This window comes from Camponotus floridanus, unplaced genomic scaffold (assembly GCF_003227725.1).
Source record: "Camponotus floridanus strain SB8 unplaced genomic scaffold, Cflo_v7.5 scaffold66, whole genome shotgun sequence".
NCBI classification, from domain to species: Eukaryota; Metazoa; Arthropoda; class Insecta; order Hymenoptera; family Formicidae; genus Camponotus; species Camponotus floridanus.
The window spans coordinates 256,505-280,613 of record NW_020229834.1 but is presented as its reverse complement, the minus strand read 5'-3'; the positions used below and the strand labels follow the sequence as shown (position 1 = coordinate 280,613).

Below are 24,109 nucleotides of genomic sequence, written 5' to 3'. Positions count from 1 at the left end.
AAAATTATGATGTTTGAAACTGATTTTTATATTAAGAAGATTTGTTAAATCATGATTTGTTAAATCATTACCAATAATAGTGCCAATTTTTTTTTAAATTAATGCATATAAATATAAAATAAAAGTAATAAAAATAAATATGGATGACTAAATAAATGCAAATAATAAAGACAAAAATAGGATGTAGAAACATATATCCACATTCTATGATTCATTATAATACGATGCTGGTATGCGTTGGTATTTCATACAATTAATTTGTTTTATATCACTTATAAGAGATATAGCCGATTTCGACGAATCATGTATCAGCAATCATGTATGAGTCATGCTTAAAGAATTATATCATCTGATACTCACGTAATCGGTGTCTCTTGATTCTCACTTTCTCGCAGCACTCTTCCTGGAATTCTCAATCCTCGAGGTCCACATACTTCGTTGATTGCCAGACTGCTCGTTCCTCGCATTGCGTTGAGTCATTCACTATCAAAAGTGAATGAACACTTGCAAACACTCGCGAACGCGACACTCGTATGCACTCGCGATGACCTTGTCCGGTATTTATCACACTCACGACGCGTAAACACTATAACAGACACCATGATAGACATCGATTGCGAGATTAAAAATTGCGCGCGACCGATCTCACCAACAGGTTTTCCATGCAATTCGATTGACGAAACGTTGTCTAAATTACCGCACGTGACACGTGCATTCCGATATGTCACTTTGACTTTTTCGACGAAATGCGCGAAACAATCAACGACGAGAGAGATGCAACCGCGAGACGCGAGACGTAAGACGTAAACTGTCGACAGGTGGTGTCCAAAGTTAGGTAAACCCTGAAAATCGAAAGTTTGAATTAGAGTAAACGACATGAATAACAGCAAGTGTCAGCAAAGAAAAGCATCAATAATAGAAACAATAATAACGTAATATGAAAATAAACTCCACGCATATTTAATGCTAAATGAGAGTCTCGTTTCATCTATTTAAATATTTCGTTATTACGTTATATATGTCTGTAATATATTTATGCATTTACTAATTGTACTGTTATTTCAGTAATTAATTATGAAATCAATACCTATGGAATTATTAAAAAATATATCTAAAAAAATACATGATCTTTTTATAAACACGAACCAATTTAATTATATTATTAACATATGTTTTCTTAAAAATTTGCATTGTATTTCTTCTTATTATTAGCGTACAGAACAAATCGAATATTCTCTTTCTTAAATTAAAACCGCAGATTTTACTAAAGATTTTTTAAGTATAAAAATAAATCAGCACGTACACACGTACAATATATATCAATAATATGGGAGAGAGATGAAGGAGAAATAAGGACTATCAGCACGACAAGGTGCGCGATCACATTCGTCGAGCGTTACGGTTTGCCGGTTCTCGACATTTGCGCTTGCAACGGCATTATCGTCGTTGCCAATCCGCGAGATTAGTCCTCATAATAATGCGCCTGTCTCACGAGGACGTGGTACATAGGCACAATTAACCTCGAGATGAGAATTACCGACGCGAGAGCGCGGCCCGATAGCGATCTTACGTTACGTACAAGCGGTGCATACTGTCGTCTGACACGAAGGCTCTCCGCGATGATTGTTTTGGTAAGAGCTAATCGTCATCTTTATCTCCCATTAATCTGAAATCGCGGACGAGAAATTCGGAGTTTCGGAGATGATAAAAAATTAATCAAGATCGATCACGCGGCCGAGAATACCTAGAGAACAAATCTAGGTAAAGCATACTTTCACATCGAAAGTGTCGATTCTAAATAGAACATGATAAATAAGTTGTATTTCAAATTCATAAAATTTTGCTAATTTTATAAAATTGATTTAAATATTTTAAGTTAATTAAATAATTTATTTAAAACAGTTAACTCTCTCAATTTCCTAATTTAATTAATTTTTATAATACATATGTAGGCGAACTGAGAGAGATTGGGAAATTTAATTCTTTCATAGATATATGTTGTATGACCAGTATGTCTATTTTATAAAAAAAAATAGAATAATCGATTCTGTATATACTTCATATTAAAGAAAAAGAAAGAGAAAGAATATACGTATTTATATATTTATATTTATATATTTATATATTTATGTAATCGTTGACTGTGCCATCAATTTACACAACGGATTGATTGTATTCGCGTTACTTAACCCACTTTCTACTTCTTCTTTATCTCAATATCAATAAAAAGTATTGTTTTAAACAATAAAGTAATTTTTTGTGAATGTTGCAAAACAATTTTACGATTAGCAAAATTACTACAAAGGAAATTTCTCACATTTACGCTATATTATAATATAAAATAGTACATTTATAATTTAAAAAATTTTTCTCACATTATAATATTAATCAATAATTATATTTTTCTATAGGATATATTTTTTAACATTGTTTTTAATAATTACATAATTACGATTTATCATTATGAAAAGTAAATAATCAATCAATTACAATGATATACGAAATACGAGAGAGAGGAAGGGGGACAGAGAGAGAGAGAGAAAAAGAGAGAGAGAAAAAGAGAGAGAGAGAGAAAGAGAGAGATGTATACGCAATATTATATAATTGTGACATAATAAATAACTCTGTATTGTAATTATTATACTCCATAATTAGATTGATATACCTAAACAAGTTTTGTAGATACATGCAATATATTGTATAGGTATTAATCGATTGCAAAACGATTAATTATGCGTTCATTTTAATTGTCACGCGAAACGTGAAATTAACCTGGGTTTGAGTTAATTCCAGTTGGTACGAAATATTCTTCAGTCCGGTACGTGTAAATTAATATATGTCATATGATCAATATTTAAACATCTTCCATATCCTTAAGCACTGTGATTAAATTTCGCGAATTATACATGTTCTCAAAGAGCAGTAGTAGCTTCGTCCCATTAGCAACGGAATAAATTCACATTGTTCTAGATATTAATATAGCAGATGATACCAATTAAATCTGACACGAGAGAGGAGGTTAAACCGAAAATCGGATTACAAGATTCGGTAATCTCGACGATAACACATTCATTCCAAAGATAGAACCACAAATGTCCAATTCGCATATTGCGTTGACGCTACAAAATTTAGATGATTTAAAGTAAACTTGCTATTAATTCCCTTGCCAGATTTAGCGAATAGGAATATAAAACTGATAATGATAACTAACAATTGATCAATTAAAATGTTAACCTATTCAATATATCATTAATTTTTTAAAAAGCAAACAAAATTTGACCATCTTTGAATTATTATGAATTTTTTATAATAAAAATTTGTGAAATTAATAACATGTATAGTAACTACAATTAAACACGTCAGAAATCTTTTCGTACAAAATTTCCAATGCAAAGATAGATTTATGATATGAAATTTCATAGACAGATCATGAAAATTCTTATATTTTCTTTAAAAGATTTCTTATCTTGAACATGAAATCATAAGACTTATATATTCAAACTTATTAAAAATATACATACATATAATATAGCTGTTAATAAAATTTAAATTAAAAATTAATAAAAAATAGACAATAAAAATGAGTTACTTTATTGAGTATTCTACTTGATATCGTGTAGAAAAGTGAAGTCGAGTTTCGATTTATTTTTAAATTTGGAAAAATTCATATTAATTTTTCTTTGCATAAAATTCTTACAAAAAATTTATTTTTATATATTTTTATATATTTTTTAAAAGAAAATTACCATTAAATGCTAATAGTTGAAATTTTTCTAACAAAATTCACGCCTCTGAGAATATGATACTGCGGCGTACAACATGCGAATAGTAATCGGAATAAGTAATTGACGACAGCCCAATCTCGGCAATTGCAGGCCGGTCGGCATTACGGTGTCACCGAAACCCCAGTGACCTGTCATTCAAGTGTCACATAAGAGAGACAAGAAGAAAACGTATCCCTCGCAACAACGGAAAATCGAGAGATCGCAGATCGCGCGTCAGGGGGGAGAGAGAGGGAAAAGGGTCTGATACAGCGTTACGTCACCTCTCGGGGAAAAGTCGACAAAGGAACGAGAGAAGATCAATGGAGATGCGTTACGTGTTATCGAAATGCAACTCTCACATACATCCAACAATATAATGGATATTAAATAAACGGTAAAATCGTTATTTCAAGAAAACCTTTTCTTATTATTATACTCTAAATTTTTCTAATACGCAAAATATACATTTAAAAAATACGTATGAAATATTATATAAAAATTCCAATTCCATTAGGATTACTCAATTATTTATATATATATATATATATATATATATATATATAATTAAATATAAATTTTTAATATATCTTACACACACACACACACACACACACACACACACACACACACACACACACACACACACACACACATATGTAAGATATTAAAAATTTATATTATAAATATTGTATAAAAAATATAGAATACCCTACACATAAAGATTTTTTCCACATATATAATAATCTTAGCATACAAAATTTAACATACAAAATTTTGGTTCCACATAAAAGAATTTACGTTTGCAGATAAAATGTGCAATTAACCGCAATTTTGCGACATTCTATTAATAAAGTTTTCGGAAAGTCGTGCAAATAAAGTGTCAACGCAAAACAATGGAGCTTTTTGTCCGACAAGTTTTATCGTATTCTCTAGCGAAGCTTGCTCTTTATTAATTGCAAGCCTGCAAGAAACATCGAAGTTGCTCATTTAGCCTGTAAAAGCTCTTTATCAACAAAGTTGCCTGCTAGATCGAAACGCTAGATTAAAGTTCTGGCACGATACGGTAACTTTCGTGGCACCGAGGTTTTTCACGTCTCGTTATCGTGCATTATTACGTCTACGTAAATCCGCGCTCTTAATATTGCACAATCAAGGGATATCTTAATTCATTCGTAGCAATCAATTTTATAAAAACGCGAACAAAATAATAACAAAAAATAATAACTACAGTAATCAATAAATATTATATATCTTATAATTCTGTTTAACGCAAGATTGTTTAATGTATTGTTATCTCATGCGGAATAAAATAAATGGTAATATAAAAAGAAAATAAATAATGTCGAATAAAAATATTTCGTGACGAAAGGACACGCTATCATGAATCAGCGTTCCACATACCGGGTGCGATCGCCTACTCTGTGATCGTTTAATCGCGTAACACGGTACGTGCGCTGGTCGAATCTACGTATTCGTGCCAGGAGGAGGTGAAAGTGTAACACTGTGTCGTGGATAAATGATTACCAGAAAATTGCAGTCTACATCGGTCGACCTATCCGTTTCGTAGATCGCTGGGTCCTTTACTGTTTTTTCTTTACTTCCTTCACTTAGACGTTCCTATCCGTTTTTTTTTCCAACGACACAGTCGATCGATGCCTTAAACCTTCGCCGGACGATTAGAGCGTGTAGATTGCACGCTATTTTGCGAGCGAGCAAGTCGCGATCTAGTTGTAAGTACCGTTGTATGTACGTTAAAAAAAAATAGGAAAATGCAACCGCGTTGGAAAAATACATTCACGACCTGCGAAAAAAATTTTCTCCCGGCAAAGAATTAAATAATATTTTAAGACATGGTACTTTACTCAAATTTTATTTACAAAATCATTATATTGTATAATTCATCAAATTATTTAATTAAATAAATCGAATAATATACGATGCAAGCAAGTATTAAATATTTAAAGAATAAGAATCAAATTGGGAAAATAGATATAATAAAATTAAAGTGTAAAATTATTACATGTATATATAATATATACGTGAGAGCATTATTTTTAAATGCTACATTTAAGAGTTTAATAGGCCTTTTTAAACGACTCTTATCGTTGAATCCACAACTAATACATTTCTCTAAAAAAAATTCCCACGAAGAGGCGTCATACGCCATCGATGAACGTTTACAGGTTCCCATGGAAAATGATAGGCCTCCCGCAACGACACCAGGCACCAAGGTGCGCATTATAGTAGTATCTCCATATTTACGGCATTTATTGAAATAACGACATATGGCGCGTGCGTTCTCTTGTACGCATGTTGAACGGCAATTATTTCAATTCCCGTGCAAGTGAACGCGGATATATCGAACATGATATTATAATAAATGCGGAACGGGAATAGTGAATGCCGCCGGAAATATGTAACTATAATAGTATCGCGAAACATATAGTATAGTCAATAAAATATTCACTCTAACAATGTAACGTATTTATGGTTGTATTCTTAATCATTTCTTTCAATATATGAATTATTCGTATAATTATATCATTTATATAAATTATTCGAAATAATATGTAATATTATTCCCGCAAATTAATCACAACTGCAAAAAGATTATTACATATATTTAAGAGAACAGCCACTGATATCTTTCAGCGCTCTTTGTACTTAAAATATTTTATTTAATTTTCACATAATCTTTATTTTAATTTTTCTACACTATAATTTCTTAATTGAAATCTTATTTAATTTTTTATTTTTCTATCAATTAAATAATAATACAAGCGTGCTTAAATCGAACGAAAAGAATAATTTTGCTTGAATAGAATAATGGAAAAGAGATCCAAAATAATTGTCATGAAAAAACTATGAAATGTAAATAAACTTTAAAAATTTCTAGATTATATAACATTATTATGTTATATAATTATGACAATTATTTCGGATCTCTTTTCCATTATTTTACACGCTTTTTGTCATTCGATTCGGCATATTTTACGATGCCCATCATTATGCAACGATAGGATAGTAGGTGGGTGCGAAAGAGATCGTCGAGGGTCCACCTGTTGCAATCTCCACCCCTGAATAGCATCCGATCAGCATACCGGTGTTCTATGAATTTCCAATCGGGAGAACGTGTCCTTTGTCCGCTTCGAGTTTATTAGGGATAGAGAAGAAAAGTGGCGTCGTTATTATCGATTTTCGCGTAGTCACGTGTAACGAGTGTGTGCGTGCGATGAATAAACGTAACGTAGAAATTTCTTTGCGCGACGTAAGGCAAAAATAACTTCGTAGCTGGAAACTCATCGTAGCGCATCGTGCGTAACGAAAGTTTTCCGAGCGTACTCCCCGAGAGTCTCGACAATGGCTATCAATTATTCAAATCGATTGTCTTGAGTCTTGATTCTGCGCAACATTGTACACGAGTACGCGTGTTGGGCGAGTGGGAAAACGAAGGAAAACGAATGCCGGCGCTGCTGCAGGGAAAATTGGAGCGCGTGCATTGTAAAAAAAACCCGTTCGCAAATGGAGGGATTTTGTGCTTTAATACCACGTTATTTTTGTAATAGTTTCCGAGAGAGAAAAAGGGGTATGTTATTTCGTGGAGGATAATACACAGGTTTCCGAGAACGCGCCGTTGCGAATAATTAATTTACAATGCGTCGGTACACTTTAAGAGCTACCATTTTAATATTCCGAAGAAGAAATCGATTCAGTCTAAAGAAATCGCAAGATTTAAATATTTCTTCTCTGAATTACAGTTCGAAGTGATATTTTTAGAGGGAAAAAATATAATTAATTATAATTATAATTATTAAATAATTATATAATATATAAAATTATAGCGTATAACATATATAAGAACTTTAATTAACCTTTAATTATTGATTTATTTATTATTGAATAGTCCCATTAAGAATAATTCGATGATCCTTGTTAGAGCATAGGGTGCGTAGTTCCCATCGAAAAAAAGCTTGAGATCGCCAGTAATTAATAGAGATCGTTCTTTTGTCATCACAAGATCACATCGCGATTCTCTCTCTCTCTCTCTCTCTTTTAACGAGATAGATAACAATAAAGCACTCCTGATTGCGTTCGTTCGCACGTACGATGCCCGAAAGACTGTTATCAGAGAGCGTCTTTGTAGTAGCCGCATTGTTACGGTTGGAATAAGCGACGTGCCCTTGCACGAACAAAGGACGCCGCCTCGATCCGATCGAGACTCTTGTGAAACAAAGCAGCCACTTTGTTCTCGAAATTTAATGGCGTAGCCTTTTCCCACTCCTAATCACCACCTGTTTGTGAGAAAAATGTCACCCGACGCATTTAACACAGCATCCATATGTTATCCGTCTCTTAGACGAATTAATGGGTATTTTAATAATTATCTTCAATTAAATAACATGTGTGCATAATAATATTAAAATTCATTTAATAATTGAAAACGCAGTTGGTATTGACAATTATTAGAAGATATTAATACGAAAATTTGGAAATATTATCACTTTTATTTATTAAATTTTATATGATCAATATAATTTTAATAATTAATTAAACTACATGTTATATGGGGGGGGTCAAAATTTATAAAATTTCTGTAGGTTTTCTCGAGTACAAAACGCGACCTCGACTTGCGAAATAACAGCATATAATGGAATTGTATCGTACATTCTTTAACGCGTGGATTAAAATTGCGAAGTTTTGTTTCTATGCCTTGTTAAGCTGTTAATTATACTTCCGCGTAGTGAGCTGCGGAAATTGAGACGTCAGACGATGAAAATTGAGCGTCGCCCGATTCATCATTCGGAGGGTTAACACCGGTTGTGTCGGTGGGATAGCTTCGCATTTAAGCCCCTCGTAGTCGATTCAATTCCGATCGGCGTATCGCGTTCGCCCTACGACCGCAATAATTTATCGAATTCCTAAAGAATGAATCCAATAACCGTCGCGATTACGACGATGGCGACAAACCATTTGGCTTGCGAGCGAAGATCCCAACGCGTTCTGTATTTATAGGTTTCGATTAAAGAATCCAAACGACCGCACGATTGGACGGCAATTATTTTTTATTTCATTGACACGTGGAAGTCCGGAGGCAGATGTCCGAATGACTCGCGTGTAAGCAATTAAACGATATTAGCGTTATATAAAGCATACGTAAGTTTCTATTTTCTCATTAAAGACATTCGAATGTTACATAAAGTTAAAAAATATCTGTATTTAACGAAAATGTGTTGCTATTTTTATACTAAACTATTATTTTTTTTATGATTTTATATTTTTATCTCGTATAAAATAGCGAAAGTTATATACGCGATTTCCTATATGCAATTTCTTTTTGACAAAGTACGGTGTATATATGAATAAATGGCGAATGACATGGCGTTACTCAAATATTTCTTCATCCTTCGATCCGTAAGAATTTTTCGTGTCTCTTCCTGTGTCTCATCCAATTTACCCTTGATGTCTTACCAGCGGGATGGTAAGTACCCTGTCGGACTATCTCCCCAACCCCCTACGATGTAAAGCACCCATATCAATAACATTTATTCCATTTCGTAGCGTGACTGGAGATTTTGTGCGTTTCGAGGCACCCTTTCGAAAGACCGGCTGTTTGTCTTGAGAACGAGAATATCGCCCCATAGCGCTAGTAAAGTGCGGTGTAATGATGTCCTGCCGCAGGCATACTTAGCTAATTAAACCATATCGTAGATATTCGTTTCAGCGGATTAAGTTACGAAGAGGGCACGCGATCCTCTCGCAGCTGCGAAGAGTTCGATACATTGTCCAAGGAAATGCCGAACAATTTTTTTGCCAATCCGTCCGATCAAAGCAAATGACTTTGCTTGCAAAAAAATTTTTTAATAAATTGATAATAATTTTTTTTTAATAATATGATATATTATATACTCTTTTTATTATATACAATAAAACTGCTAGATAAAAAAGCTAGTTAAATTTATTTTGTTATATGACATCTTTTATAAAATATTTATGTGATATTAATATTATCTTATATAAAATATTTATTTGATAATAAATATTTCTCAAATTGATCTCTTGATATCTTGTAAAATATTTGGAAAAAATTTGGATTAAAAAAATAAGAATTTTAGAACTTGTTGAAAATATTAAAATGCGTGAAAGTTTCAAGAGCTAACAAAACGTTGGCAATGTGCAACATATATACACATACACAGAACAATAGATAATAGATAACAATAGATAATAGATAATAGATATGAGTACGTGCTTGGTACGTAATAGCATTTGCAGGACACATCTGTCGACGCATACTATGCATGCTAGAGATAAGATCTATGGATTATTCTAATCGATTATGCGCGTTCAATCCGTCCTCACGCCTTCTAATATTATCATTCTTTAATTTTAATATTTAAATGGCCAAAATTTGTCGTTACTCAGAATAAAAAATTACTTAATGCATTAAAAGTGTTGATAAAAAGGCATATCGAATATATAAAGATATATAAATATATATATATATATATATATATATATATATATATATATATATATGAACATTTATAGAGTTTCTCTCTCGCTTTTATCAAATTTTATTTACTTAATAAATAGATATAATTATAATAGCTTTATTTTTGTCAAAATATATTTGCTAATATAATAGTAATAATCCAAATTACAAATAAATTATATATTAATGATGATAAATATTTAATATAATAATATAATTTTAATATCATAATAATATTTGCTTGGATGTTATTAAAATAAACAAAATGAGACTTTTAGAGATTGAAAAGTTATATGACGAGATCACGACATCTGTCTGGAGCATTACGAGAATGCATTTATCCCAAGCATAGGTTAATTACAGGCTGGCCACGTAATAGCCTCATTTATCAAAGCCACACTAATCTAAATTGGAGTCTAGACGCGCATACAGTCACAAGAAGCAGATCCGACTACTTTCATCCTCGATTTCACTATCGTTATCTCAAGGTCGCACAACTGTCACTGCATTGCATGTAATTTATAATCCCGGTATAATTGATTTTAATTTTGCTATAAAATTCGAGATATTAAACATCTGATCATTTGAAAAAATATTACTTTGAATAAAAAAAGTGATCATTCGATTGCAATAATTTTTCCATAGGTATAAAATCTAACGAAATATTATGATGTGAAACATGCGATGAAAAAGAGAATCGAATATTCAACGGAAATGATGTAAGTATCGACAAATTCCGAAATTCTCGAGAAGAAGGTCACGGTGATAACTATTATTACAACCTCGAGTTAGATAGGGGTTTAGGATTGCGGAACCTTGGCTCGCCGCAAATCGGCCTTGAATGCCAATGTTAAGCCCGCATATTTTGCCGATGTCACGACGGCTTAGACAGTCAAATTAAGGCACGCTGGTGATGACGATACAGAAACGAAGACACAGGTGCGAAATTGACATGTATAAACAAGACAAATGTTTAGCGCGAATAATATATTTTATCGATTAATAAATTTCAAGACACACGTTATGTTATACATTATTATCATTCATATACGAAATATATACGAAATATCGTCTTTGTTTACATAAGAAATATCGTCCTGTGTATATTCTTAACGGTATGTTAATGTAGTGGGATTTTTCCATTACAAAACATTGGAGGGGGGAAAAGGTCAAGGGCCGACGCGCAGAGAATCGAAAAGATTATTACTCAGTTAATGTTCGTACTTCGTACGTTAAGCGGCATGTTTGTTATCATCCATCAATGAGATTCTTTCGCCTTGGCAGTTTTCAACAGTGATTCGATTTAATCTTCTGGTAAAGTTAATTTTTCTTATATTACTGTTATAATATTATTATTATTGTATAATAATTACAAGTTAAATAGATTAACTCTTTTATATATAATAAAAAATCAGAAAAATAGAAACGTATAAACGTGTTTCAAATCGTAAATTATTTCAATATTGAATTAATAATGCTCTTTGTTTATTATGTAAACTTTTTTATTAATGAATGAAAAGAAAGAAATGAGAAAATTGAACTTTATAATTAAAAATATTTTTAAGCTTTGATATATTCGGTGTAATAAAAGCGCAATTGGTAGACGTGTTTAAAATGGACAGGTAATAACTGCCTTCGCGCGAGTTGTATTAAATTAATTAGAGTTATTCTTTATTGCCTCTTTGAAACTAAACGAGCAATTTAGCATCCTCATCGAGAGACGGGAAATACTTTAGCAGGAATACTTTAGTCCGAGAGATCGTTTTCGATAGAATCTCGATGTCGCAATCATTAGCGTTTCACCGACGAAGCATTTCCGTGATGATAGAAACATCCAAAACGATCGCGTCGTTTCGAGAAATTCCGGAGTCGGTCATGAATTTTATTACGATTATCGAATCTCGAGAGGGACGCGCTCCATTTGACGGGATTTTACGTATCTTTCTCTCTCTTTTTCTCTCTCATAATCTTCGTCCTGCGACACGACAAACGCAGATCCCGACGCGTGGCACAACCGGGGGCCACGAATTATAGAATTCCCTCGTTCCGCATCGAATTCACTCGTCCCTCGCGATTGATCTCTCGCCCGAAAACTCACCCTTCGTTTCTAGAGAGTGACAATAAACTTTCGATTGCCCCTGCAGCGTGCCGCTGCATTTCGCATGACGCCACGATAAATACGATCGACAATTTGATGTACGGTAACTATCTTTATAATACGAGGAATCTACTTTTCTTTTGTATCACAAACACTGTAAATATTTATATTTGTTTATAACAAACAGAATAATTGTTATTACTACGTAAAATATAAAATGTTTGCATACTTATTAGCATGCTCTATTGAGAATCGAGAGATGGATACAATATTAAAAATATACATTATATTATACATATAGCTTACAGTCTACATTTAATGTCAATCAATAAAAAGCAAAATTATATAATATATATTAAAGCAGGAAAATTTAATTTGTTTACATTAAAAATGTTTAATCAGAGTAATTACTTTATCATTTTTTAATTATTTTGTTTTTATCGAAATTAATATCTGATTAATAATCTATTCAATAATTAATAATACGTTGTAATTGTACGAATTACGAATTACTGGTAGTTGAACAAATATTCCGTCTTCTGTTGATCGGCGGCGAGGTAAATGAACAAAAGGCGTATCTCTTTTTCCGTCGCGGTAACACGGGAAAAATGCAGTGGCCATAAATCTACAAGCGCACCCCGCGGCAGCAAACGGCGTGCCTTATGTCTCCGTACTTCCTCGGCATGCTTGACGGTCCGTGAATTCACGAGGGCTTTGCGGCAGCATGCCAGATCGAACAGCATTTCGCACCCTTTGCTACAAAATCACGGCGCGTGCCGCACATATCTCGCGCCCTTCCCCTCTCTTATTATGTCCCCGAAGAGTAAATCACTTTTCCTTCGCAGACGCGGTATAAAAGTATCCCCCGAGTGTAGTGGCGAATGGCACTCTTCTAACTATTATGATGCACATTTTCCTTTTGTAGATTGCGACGGGGTTAAACGATGCCATATTTAATCGAACGTAAAAAATAATTTATAATAATAATTTGTACAAAATATTCAAAAAATGTAAATATGTAATAATAATTAAAGTATATCTATCTAACAAACGTGACTCGAGAAAGATTTAAACTTAATTATTGATCGAAAAAATAACATAAACAGAGCTTTTCATAAAAAGAAGAGGCAAATGAGACGATAAAAAAAAGAAAGAAATTATATAAATGTAATATTTCAACTAAATCTGTAACATTTTTGCCATTTTAATCTGTAACATTTTTGCTATTTTAATCAGTAATAAATATAGAACAAAGGAAGTGGCAACGCATTACAGAATCGACTCACTGTTGCATCCGGCTGCAACAGTGAGTCGATAATATAATCTCGCCTTGGTTTTATCTCTGCCATGATTGGATAATATGTTACGTTTATATATTTTTCATGAATAAATTTAACGCCTATAAAAAAGAAGAATAATAAATATTCCAACGAATTCTTGATTGTTCGCGTAATGATTCTCGCGATGTATAATAATCAATTGCACCTATGCGAATTTTTTTCTTGTACTTCTCATTTTATACGAAAAAAAAAGATATGAAAAATTAGAGTCACGTCGCTAAATTCTCACGAACAGGTACGTCACATGTGTCTTTCGCATGATGTGAAAATTTTCCAACGATATAATTAGAGCACGAGACTTGCATTTATTTACCCCCTAAAACATCGGTGAGACACTATGAACGTATTTCCTGCGTAATCCTGGTTCCCGCCAATCCTTGCGTGTCGAATTTTTTGCCGAGACGCTGTTATTACATGCATTATAACGTACTGTTATTACACGCTACCACTTTACAAGGCAACTGTCGGTGTTCTTGGCGCGACGCGATGCGGTGTATTTTTCTCTAGCGGCATTATCGATATACTTTCAGCTAGTGCTATCAATATCCGAGTACTTGAGTGTATTTATTTATTTCAATATAAGCAATTATTAGAAAGCTATATATTTTCTAATTAAATCAATTCCGCTTGTCATTCCTTGCATAAAATATTAGATGAAATAAAATGATTACAAGATCTGATAAGATTATTGAAAAATAAATACTTGCAATATACATGTATGGAGTGCCTCATAATTCGTCCATTAATTAACAGAGCATTATTCTTCAGAAACAACAAACAATATAATAATATATCAAAGAATGCGTAATTATTCATTAAAAATATCAGAATATTTGATTATTACTTATAATTTTTAATATATAAATATCTAGGCATATCTTGCAATATTTTATTAGGTGACTATATATAATATCAAGGATATAAAAGGTAACATTCGCATAATATTAAGCTGTAGCTAACTTTATCTGTAATATCTACAAATTTAATGATACTCGTCAACTTGGAATAGACATAGACTCGGCTTATACTGATTACACTATATAATTTCGAAATAAAATCAGTTAAAAATATTTTAACAATTATATCATCCGCGTGTAAACTGACGAAGTGTCCTGGATTTTCGCATCGTAGCGTACGAGAGCTGAAGCATACGAGTGATAACGAGTGCGCGAATGGAGCGTAACGGCTCGTTCGTCGCGGGGGAGGCAGCGAGGGGTGATGATGCAAAGAGCACTTAAACGTGGCACCCACACGACTGTGCGTGGTGGGGAATTAATTAGTTAACCGTCAAAACGGTCACCAATCGCTATGGAAAAACCGGTAAGCGAATTCGAATTCGAATCTGTGCGCCGATGCGATTGTTTTCGAGCGTGGGAGGCCGTCATTCGTCGCCGCTATCTGCAAGCGGTGCCGATGAAAAGAAAGAGAGAGAAAGAGAGAGAGAGAGGAGAGAAACAGAAGCAGATTTATCCCGCCGCCACCAATAGCGTGATACCGGAGGCTTGTCTATCGGTTCGACATCGCACAAACCACGGGACGCGCGGCTGTTTATAGTGGGGGTTGACGAAGCGTAGTGGGGTGCGGCAGCAGGATGTAGGTGATGCCGCTCCAGAGAGAGGTACGCCGAATCGAGTGAGAACGGTGGGGATATTGGAGCGGGTCGGAGATGTACCCTCTCTTCGAAACCCCGGCCGGGTTCCCCAATGTGGTAGGGTGTACGGTGTGTATTGGTGCGACGTGGAGGGGCGACGAGATTGTCGGGTTGGCATCGAGGTGGCGGCAGGCATCTCGGGACGCAAGCTGCAGCGCGGAGTGAAGGGAAGATCCGGGCACACGAGCGAACACAGGGTGGGGGATGGACGGACGACACGGTGGAGCTCGAACACGTGCATAAAACTCGGCACGGAGCCTAGTTAGGGTTAGTTTGCGACCGGACGAGCGACTATGCGCTTGCGTGACCCTCGGAGGGCTCCTCTCTCCTCTTTCTCTCGCTTCGTCATCAGGGGTGTCGCGTTATGCTCTCTCCTTCTCATCCCGCGCGGTGCGCCCGCTCGCAAGCAAGCATGAATCGAACCTCCGAGGGTCCCGCGACCTTCAGCTTAGCCTTCCCGAATCGGGACCGCGTCAGATTGAAGTCTCTCATCCGGCACGCAACGATCGCCCGCTACGAAAATTCGATTCGCCGAGGATCATGGATCCAAAGAATAGTGGATGAACAGAAGAGCGAAAGAAACGAGAGATGCATACTGTCGAGTACTTGCTGGAAGGAACATCTCCAAAAAGGATGAAGATTGTTCTTAGAATCGTTTGCTCTCGGTGAATCACCGATTCGGAGATAAAAAGGTCGAGGGAGGACGGAAAATGGAAGAACAACCACAGTAAGTACACGATAATTGAACACTGGTTCATATAATATATATCATGAAACCTTGAATAAAAAATACCATCAGCTATATATAACAGTATCAACATTGACATTCTATGGAAACGTCACTGTGGTTGTCACTTCACATATTCTTGACCTCGTCCTTCATTTCTATAATATATGAACAAACGGAAGCAAAAAATTGTAAGATGAAAAGAAGTCCTAAATTAACTGCGATAACAAATGGAAATGAAAGAATGAGAGAGAAAGAGGGAGAGACATAGAGTACTGATACTCAAAGTACAACCAGTATTCGAAAGACGCTCGATGAAGATAAATGATCGCATATTTTGCGATAATAGAAAATTTTCATTCCTGCATACTTTTGCATTAAACAGCATCGAAGATAATCACCGGCATAATTATGACAACAACAAGATGAATAGATACTCAAAGATATCAATTATTACATAATATTTTCACATTAAAAAGCATTTGAATCAAAGATATCGATAACATGAATAACATTCCAGAAAAACTTGACAATAAGAATCTCTACTAATCTTTCGACTTGTATATCGATTTTAATACACAATTTCTGGTATCACTCAAAATATACAATAATTTTCGCAATCAAGCATGCGATAATTTTTGACACCTATGCATATCGAATTGAGTCTAATTTAAATCCATTATACGAGAAACTATTCCGGTAAGTACTTCATTAAAATTTGATTTAATTTGAAATAATACTTGACAAAATATATTCGTGAACATATTGAAAGAGTAATAATTTTGAATACATATATATAAAATATGTACTAATTTTAATATAACATACTAATTTTTGTTAAAAAAATACAATTGCAAAATATATATACTCTAAAAATTGTTATTTGCGAATATATTTTGATCAATGATGTTCTCATTTTAAGTATCAAAGATTTACAATTATATAAAAAATTATAGATTATGTCCGAGGAAAATCACGTGCACATACTTTCAATAACCACAACGATATGATGATAACAACCATATGAACAACAACGATATGATGATCACCGGTGGAAGACATCAAACTCTAGCTGAACGCAATCTTTTAAGCCGATAATATGGTATGTTATAATCTATATTTTAGTACTCGAAAAAATATTTCACAAACTCGCAATAATACAATTTTAATTGAGTAATGTAGATGTATGTACCATAATAATTAATTTTATTCGGAAATATCTATGTTCATACATGATCAATTATTTTATATTCATTAAATACCCACACACCCTAAATTGTGTTAATTATAATCTAGCGAAAGTAGAAAAGAACTGAAATAATCAAACCAAAAAAAAAGCTTCATTAGAATCTAAACGCGGATACATAGTAAATGCACTTTTGCTCTTTTTATCATAGAATTACATCCACGTTCAGATTTTACTCTGACATTGATGGCTTTTCTTTTGGTTTTGATTAGTAATAATCTATATTTATATGCATTATTGCGAGTTAAAAGTTAAATTTCATTCCACGAACGCATTTTTCTCTCAATAAAAAAAATGAAATTATACTTTATACGTAAAAAAAATTTACTCTTTTTATTTGAATTTTCAAAAGATTGTTTGTATCGAAACCCGGTTATAACGTAACAATGAAAATTTTCTCAATCGAGCGTTTTCAAGACTTAAGTTATGATTTAAATATAATTTAGTTTAAGCCGATATTAGTGAGATTAATTTCAAGTTATTTAAATCATTAACGATATTAAATAAATTAAGTAAAAAATTAATAATTTTTAATACGCAAGAGCTATAAAAAGTACAACATATATAAAAGTTAGTTTAATGTTCATAATTAATTTCATATCTAGTCATATGTATTTAATGCTTAAATTTATTTATTTAAAATGATAAGTTAATATTGAGTCATATTTTAAGTCACTTTTAAATATTTAAATTATATTAATAAAATTCAATGGAGAAAAATAATTTTAATTTCTAGTAGTTATTAGGGATATGTGCTATATGAAAAAGGAGTAAATAGTACTAGTAATAAGTAACAAATATAAATTCTAGTCCAAATAGTCTAATCAGAATTACTATCTTATCTTGGCACTATTTTGATTTACAAAAATAACGACTATTACACATGATTTGTGTTGATATGAAAAATGCAAATTCAAAGGAAGTTTCCTTAAATATTTCTCTTAAATATTTGTCTTCAATTTCTTTGAATTTTAGAGTCATAAGTTTTTAAATTTGATCTTATACAAACCATACGTAAACATTCCTTTATTATGGAAAATTAGGATTCAAATTATTTAAAATTAATAAGAATAAATTAAAATTTAATTAATATATACACATAAATCTTCATATCTCTATAATTTATTATCATTTTAAAATATATAACCTTTTGTAAAGTAGAATAATTTTGTAAAGTATCTGCATCACTTTATCTAATCCTTATATATAAAAAAAAATTCCAGTTTTTCATTTAATATATGTAATAATTATTTATAGTTTCAAATCACACACATTTACGGTCAGTTATTTAATTGATTGACATAATTAAGAGCAATTTCATATTCGATACAGGATATGCAGGCCATTGATAAATGCAATCTTCTATTAATTCTAAAGTACGCAATTACATCTTTTGCGTGATATATCAATTATTAGATTATCAATATTATTCTTACAGTTATACAGGTAATATACAATTATATTGTGTATCAGTTTTGTGAAATCCGTGGATGCGATGCCATACAAAATAAGAAAATGCTATAGTCATTTTCCTTAGATTGAATATAAGTCAATGCCTTTGGAAACATACAATTTTTATATAGTATTTCAGTTTAATCATAATAATTTTGCAAATAATCTAGTCAATTCTAGCCATTAGCATTATTTTAAAGAATTTTATTAAGTAAAATAATCTTAATCTAAAACACAAAAAAAAACAAAAATAATAAGTTTAAGCTAATTTTTATAAGTATGATATGCTTTGGGAAACGTGCCAGTACACCTATATTATTTAAAACTGATATTTTTAAAAGTACAAAAATTTAATAAATAAGATATACAATATTTCCTATCTTATAAAAAAAATTATATTTACTTATATTCTTGAATGCAAGCGAATAGAGAGAAACAGTCTGTAAATATAAAGTACGTATAAAAAGTGCCTGTACATGAGCACATTTAATTTATTTTAATTAATCTGTATATGTACATATAAAAGTAAAATGTCCTCAAGAGCAGCTATCAATGTAGACAAGAGCTATGGTAGGAAAAGTGAACCATTCTAAATCTCTATGCTTTCTTAATTATAACATGCTTTTATAAATAGTATATTGTTTAAATATTTTTTTGAAAAAAATAATGGTCACGTTATAAGATTACTATTTTTTAGCAAACTAGATATTTTAGCAAAACGAAAGTATTCTCATTAATGTAAACCAAAGATTAAACCAAAAGGACAAAAAAAGATTAAAAACAATTTAAACTTTTATACATATATACTCTCTCTTAAAGTTAACAATATTATTTAATAAAAGGAACCAAAGAGATGCAAATTCTAGTCAAATATATTATTAATCTAGAAAAGAATTATAATTTTTCTAGTCATTGCTTTAATCATTTTATTCTAGTCTTTTTGCTTTTCTTCTCTTTTGTTATTCAATTTTACTTCGCAGTTTAAAATTATTCCAATCATTTGTCACTTTTTTAACCGAATTATTCGATCTATTATATCTGTATCAATATTTTTGATTTAACAGCCTTATTTGTGTTAGAATTTTTTAAAAGAATAATTTATACAAAGGATAATAATAGAGAAGAAAATAATTTATACAAGGATAAAAAAAAGAAAACTTTAGAGATTTAGAATATAAGAGATTAAAAAAATTTAATGTTAGATTTGACTTTTAAGAGAACAATTTATCTAGTCATATAACTATTTTTTTCGTAAAGATGGTTTGCAAATTAAGTTACACAATCGTATTCGAGTATTATGCGGCTGTGCTTATTTTAATATTTTATAATTGCGCTAATATCAGTTTTATTAAATACTAGTCGCATTCTCTAGTCGAAATTATTCCACTTAATAATTGGACAAATAAAAACATTAAAAATCAAAAACATTATTAATTATAAGTTATCGTCCAACTATTATAAGTATTGACGAACATTAAAGAGTTAATCAAACTTATTATAAGCTTCTTTTAATATTTACAAATGATAGATTTATATCTCATTTTTATTGCATAATGAGAATTTAATCAAATATAACAATTTTTATAGAAAATATAGTTTAAACTTTTGCGTGTAAATGTACAAGAATTAAAATTAATCTCACTAATCGGCATATATAATCGCAGGTCGATGTAAGTAACGATGTAAAAATAAGATGCTTTATTTTATTATACAAAGAAGAAAATTTGCGAAAATCAGATGCTTAATATGTATATATATATAATAATATTATATACGAGTGATTTCTAGTCAAAAAAGTTCATGGACAACTAACTCGAAAAGTTTTTTTAGGGGAAGAATAAAATTCCAAAAAAATATATACAGAAGTAATTGACAAATAATTATGCAACATTGAACCAACTTATTCTTTAAAAGCAAATCACCTAAACATGTTATCATATCGCTAAATATATTTTTATGCAATGGCTAAGTGTAAATACTTGATTTAAAATGGTTGCGTCAAAATGTATTTTTTATGATAAATATATATGATTTTAATTTGTGCAATGCTATTATTATAAAATGCTATTATTATAGTGTTTCAAAGTTGATTCTTTGTCGTATAATTAGATTCGAAATTGAACAGTATAATTTGTTTTATATAAATTATTCACTTACGGTTCTTTTATACGGCTGACAATCGGGGAGAATTCCTCACATACAATCTATCGAATCATCTTCCCTTAGATTACGTAGTAGAGCACGCGATCTCAGTCCATGGGCAGCGAGAATCTAGTCTGTAAAATTTAATTCGTAAAATATAATTCATAATAATTAAGTTCGATAATTTGATAAGATAAATAATTAGATCTACTCTTAATAATTAATTAAAGTCTATATTTGTCTATTTATTTATTACCATTAAAATTAAATTTATAATAGATAATGAATAAATAAATGAATACAAATATGCAAAATAATAAATAAAAATATTCCATTGTCAAAAATGTAACCATCTATGTATTTCTTTGTCATTTTACATACTTAACCATCTTAATTATTTTTCCGTTGCATGTTAATTATTTTTTCATTTTGACTATTTATCCATTTATTAGTTCATGTATTTTTAATCGTCTATTTTCTACTATATTTTATATAAGCTTATCATAAAATACTAGTTAAACTTTTTATCAATATCAGTTTTATAGAATAAATGGAAATAATGGAAAACAGATAATCAAGTATGTAAAATGACAAATAATAAGTGAATGAACGATTAAAGGTTAATCTAATTAATCTATTTTTCTAGGGAAAAATCTTTCATTATCATATAGTGAAAAATTACAACATTGTTGCAATTTTTGATGAATTTTAATATGTGAAATGATCAATTTTATGATTCTTTCGTCTTCTGAAAAAATATATTACAATTTTTATTTAATATGGATTATAAGATTTTTCTCGAAATGTTATATAAAGAATAATTAATTTATTACTTCATTTATTTATCATTTTCACTTATTTGTAAGTTCAGCAAAAAATAATATAATATTATATAACATGCGGTACGTTTTAATATTAATCTATTTAATATTAATCTATTTATGCTAAGGGCTTTTCCATGTAAGGAAGTTTGTCGTGTGAAATATTTATTGCTTTCAATGTGTCTTAATAATTTTCACAGAATCTAAGTACGTCGTACAACGCATTTAACTGCTTATTTCTTAGTTCGCATATTTTATTTATTATATATATATATATATATATATATATAATATTTATTTATAATATTTAATTTATATTTTTTATATATTATTTATTTATTTATATATTATTATATTTATTTATTTAATGCTTATTATAAAAAAAAATGTGTGTGTGTGTGTGTGTGTGTTGCTTACGTAATAAAATTGAATTGCGTGTAAAATATGTATAACAAGATAGAAAACACACAAATAGATACTTTTATAATTTTTTTTACTGATGAGAGTTTGTCTGATTATATTATCATTATATTACATCGAATTCAGATGTTCAAGGTGTTAATTATCCAGACAAATTATGATATTGTACATATGTGTGTGTGTGTATTGCAACTTCCATTGCAAGGTCCATTCAAAACAATCAAAAAAAATATGTATACGATATATTAAATAATACAATATAAACATAAACAAAAATATATGTATAATCGGAAATATTTTAAATTTTATAAACGAATTTCCTTTTATATACAATATTCAGATAATTGGTGTTCCGTTGTATTTTTACTCCGAAAAGAAATAATTGCGATTATTTTATTCCTTTGTAAGCTATTGTTGAAACCATACTAATAAAATAGCCCCGGAAACATACATTTATCGTTAATATCATAATTTAATGACCATTATACAATTTCAAAATTATTTCAAGTAAATATGACTAAAATATTTGTGATATATGTAAATAATTCTCTACGTTTATAGAAATACAAAATAAAATTCGTTATTCGGTAAAAATTTATAGAATAATTTAAAAAATTTATAAAACTTCTCAAAACAGTTGAAAGATTCATAATTTAATGACAATTATTTTTGACTATTTAACTTTATAATCAATGCTTTAATTGCACATTCTTTTGTATATGAATTCGTACATATTTACCGCAAAAATGATAGAACGAAAAAAAAGTGGACAGTTGTAAATAATTGTAATTATTAGTAAACTAATATGCTTTTTTCCCTTTTTAAATAATTCTACCTAAATTAAAATATTTTACTAACTGCTAACACATTTTCCCCTAACGTGCTAGTACTTGACTAGGAAAGTGCATCAAGTAAATCACGCTATGAATATTTAATCATGCAATTTTCACGGATTTTGATGCTCGACAAACATCGCCAACGATTTTGCACACGATGTCGTCAATCAATACTTCGATTATCTCAAAATCGATTATTTTAATCTTAATAGTGAAATTGCGAGATCTACAAATAAGATGACGAATGAGGTAGCCATTCTTCCAAAAACCGCGAAATTAATCTAGATAATTATTTAAATTATTCGAGGAAAATGTGATAACAATGAAATTTTCAATTTATATTTTTATAAGAAAAATACGAAATCAGGATTAATTCTATATCTCATATATTATGCATTTGAAGATAGAAAAAGGAAGCGCATGAAGTGTTAGAAAAAGAGAGCGCATAGAAAACTTTTCAAACATGGAGTTTATATACCTGCGAGGTTACAGCGATATATTTCTTTTTCTAAACCACATCAGAATATCACAAGCAAATTCAACGATTGTTTTGAATGTACTACCGACAATTATCGATTTTGATCTACAAACGCGATGAATCACGAAAAAAAAACGAGTAAGCTAATAACCGTTACCTTCAGGATATCGTTCTTCACGTTGAGGACGCCACATCCTAGTCGCCATTTTTCACCATTTCTTCTTCACTTGGGTCATCGATAATACGATGTATATATGGTATTTTTTCTTCTGTTACTAGACATTTCTATTTTCACTTCACACCATAAAAATTGTTTCTTCATTCCGATTGGTCCATCGAGTATTTTGAAGTGAGAAGTTTGTTCTTATTAGTTGACAATGAACTAGAAGAACAAATCCAAAAGTTTAAAAAGAACTAGTTTAATGAGAAATAGTATCGCGATATTTCATATGCAAATAGATACATATCATATATCGAATTTCTATCACATCTCTTTAGAAATGACGAAAATATTAGAATTGCACGTTGAAATAAAAATATTTCAAAAGTATAATAGAGAAAAAAAAATTACAGGTCGTCGATAATGTAACCTCTCTTCAATATCTTATGTATTAACATTTTTAGGAACATATTTCGTACAC

At 31.0% G+C, this 24,109-nt stretch overlaps 1 long non-coding RNA gene across 1 annotated transcript; it reads right to left on the bottom strand.

Annotated features, from left to right (window-relative positions):
• Window positions 1-371: 371 nt before the first annotated feature.
• Window positions 372-23,837, bottom strand: LOC105257154. Its single transcript, XR_889641.3, has 3 exons — window positions 23,626-23,837; window positions 20,929-21,047; window positions 372-842 (listed from the first exon to the last, which is right to left on the bottom strand). It is a non-coding gene; the product is annotated as an uncharacterized LOC105257154 (long non-coding RNA).
• Window positions 23,838-24,109: the final 272 nt, after the last annotated feature.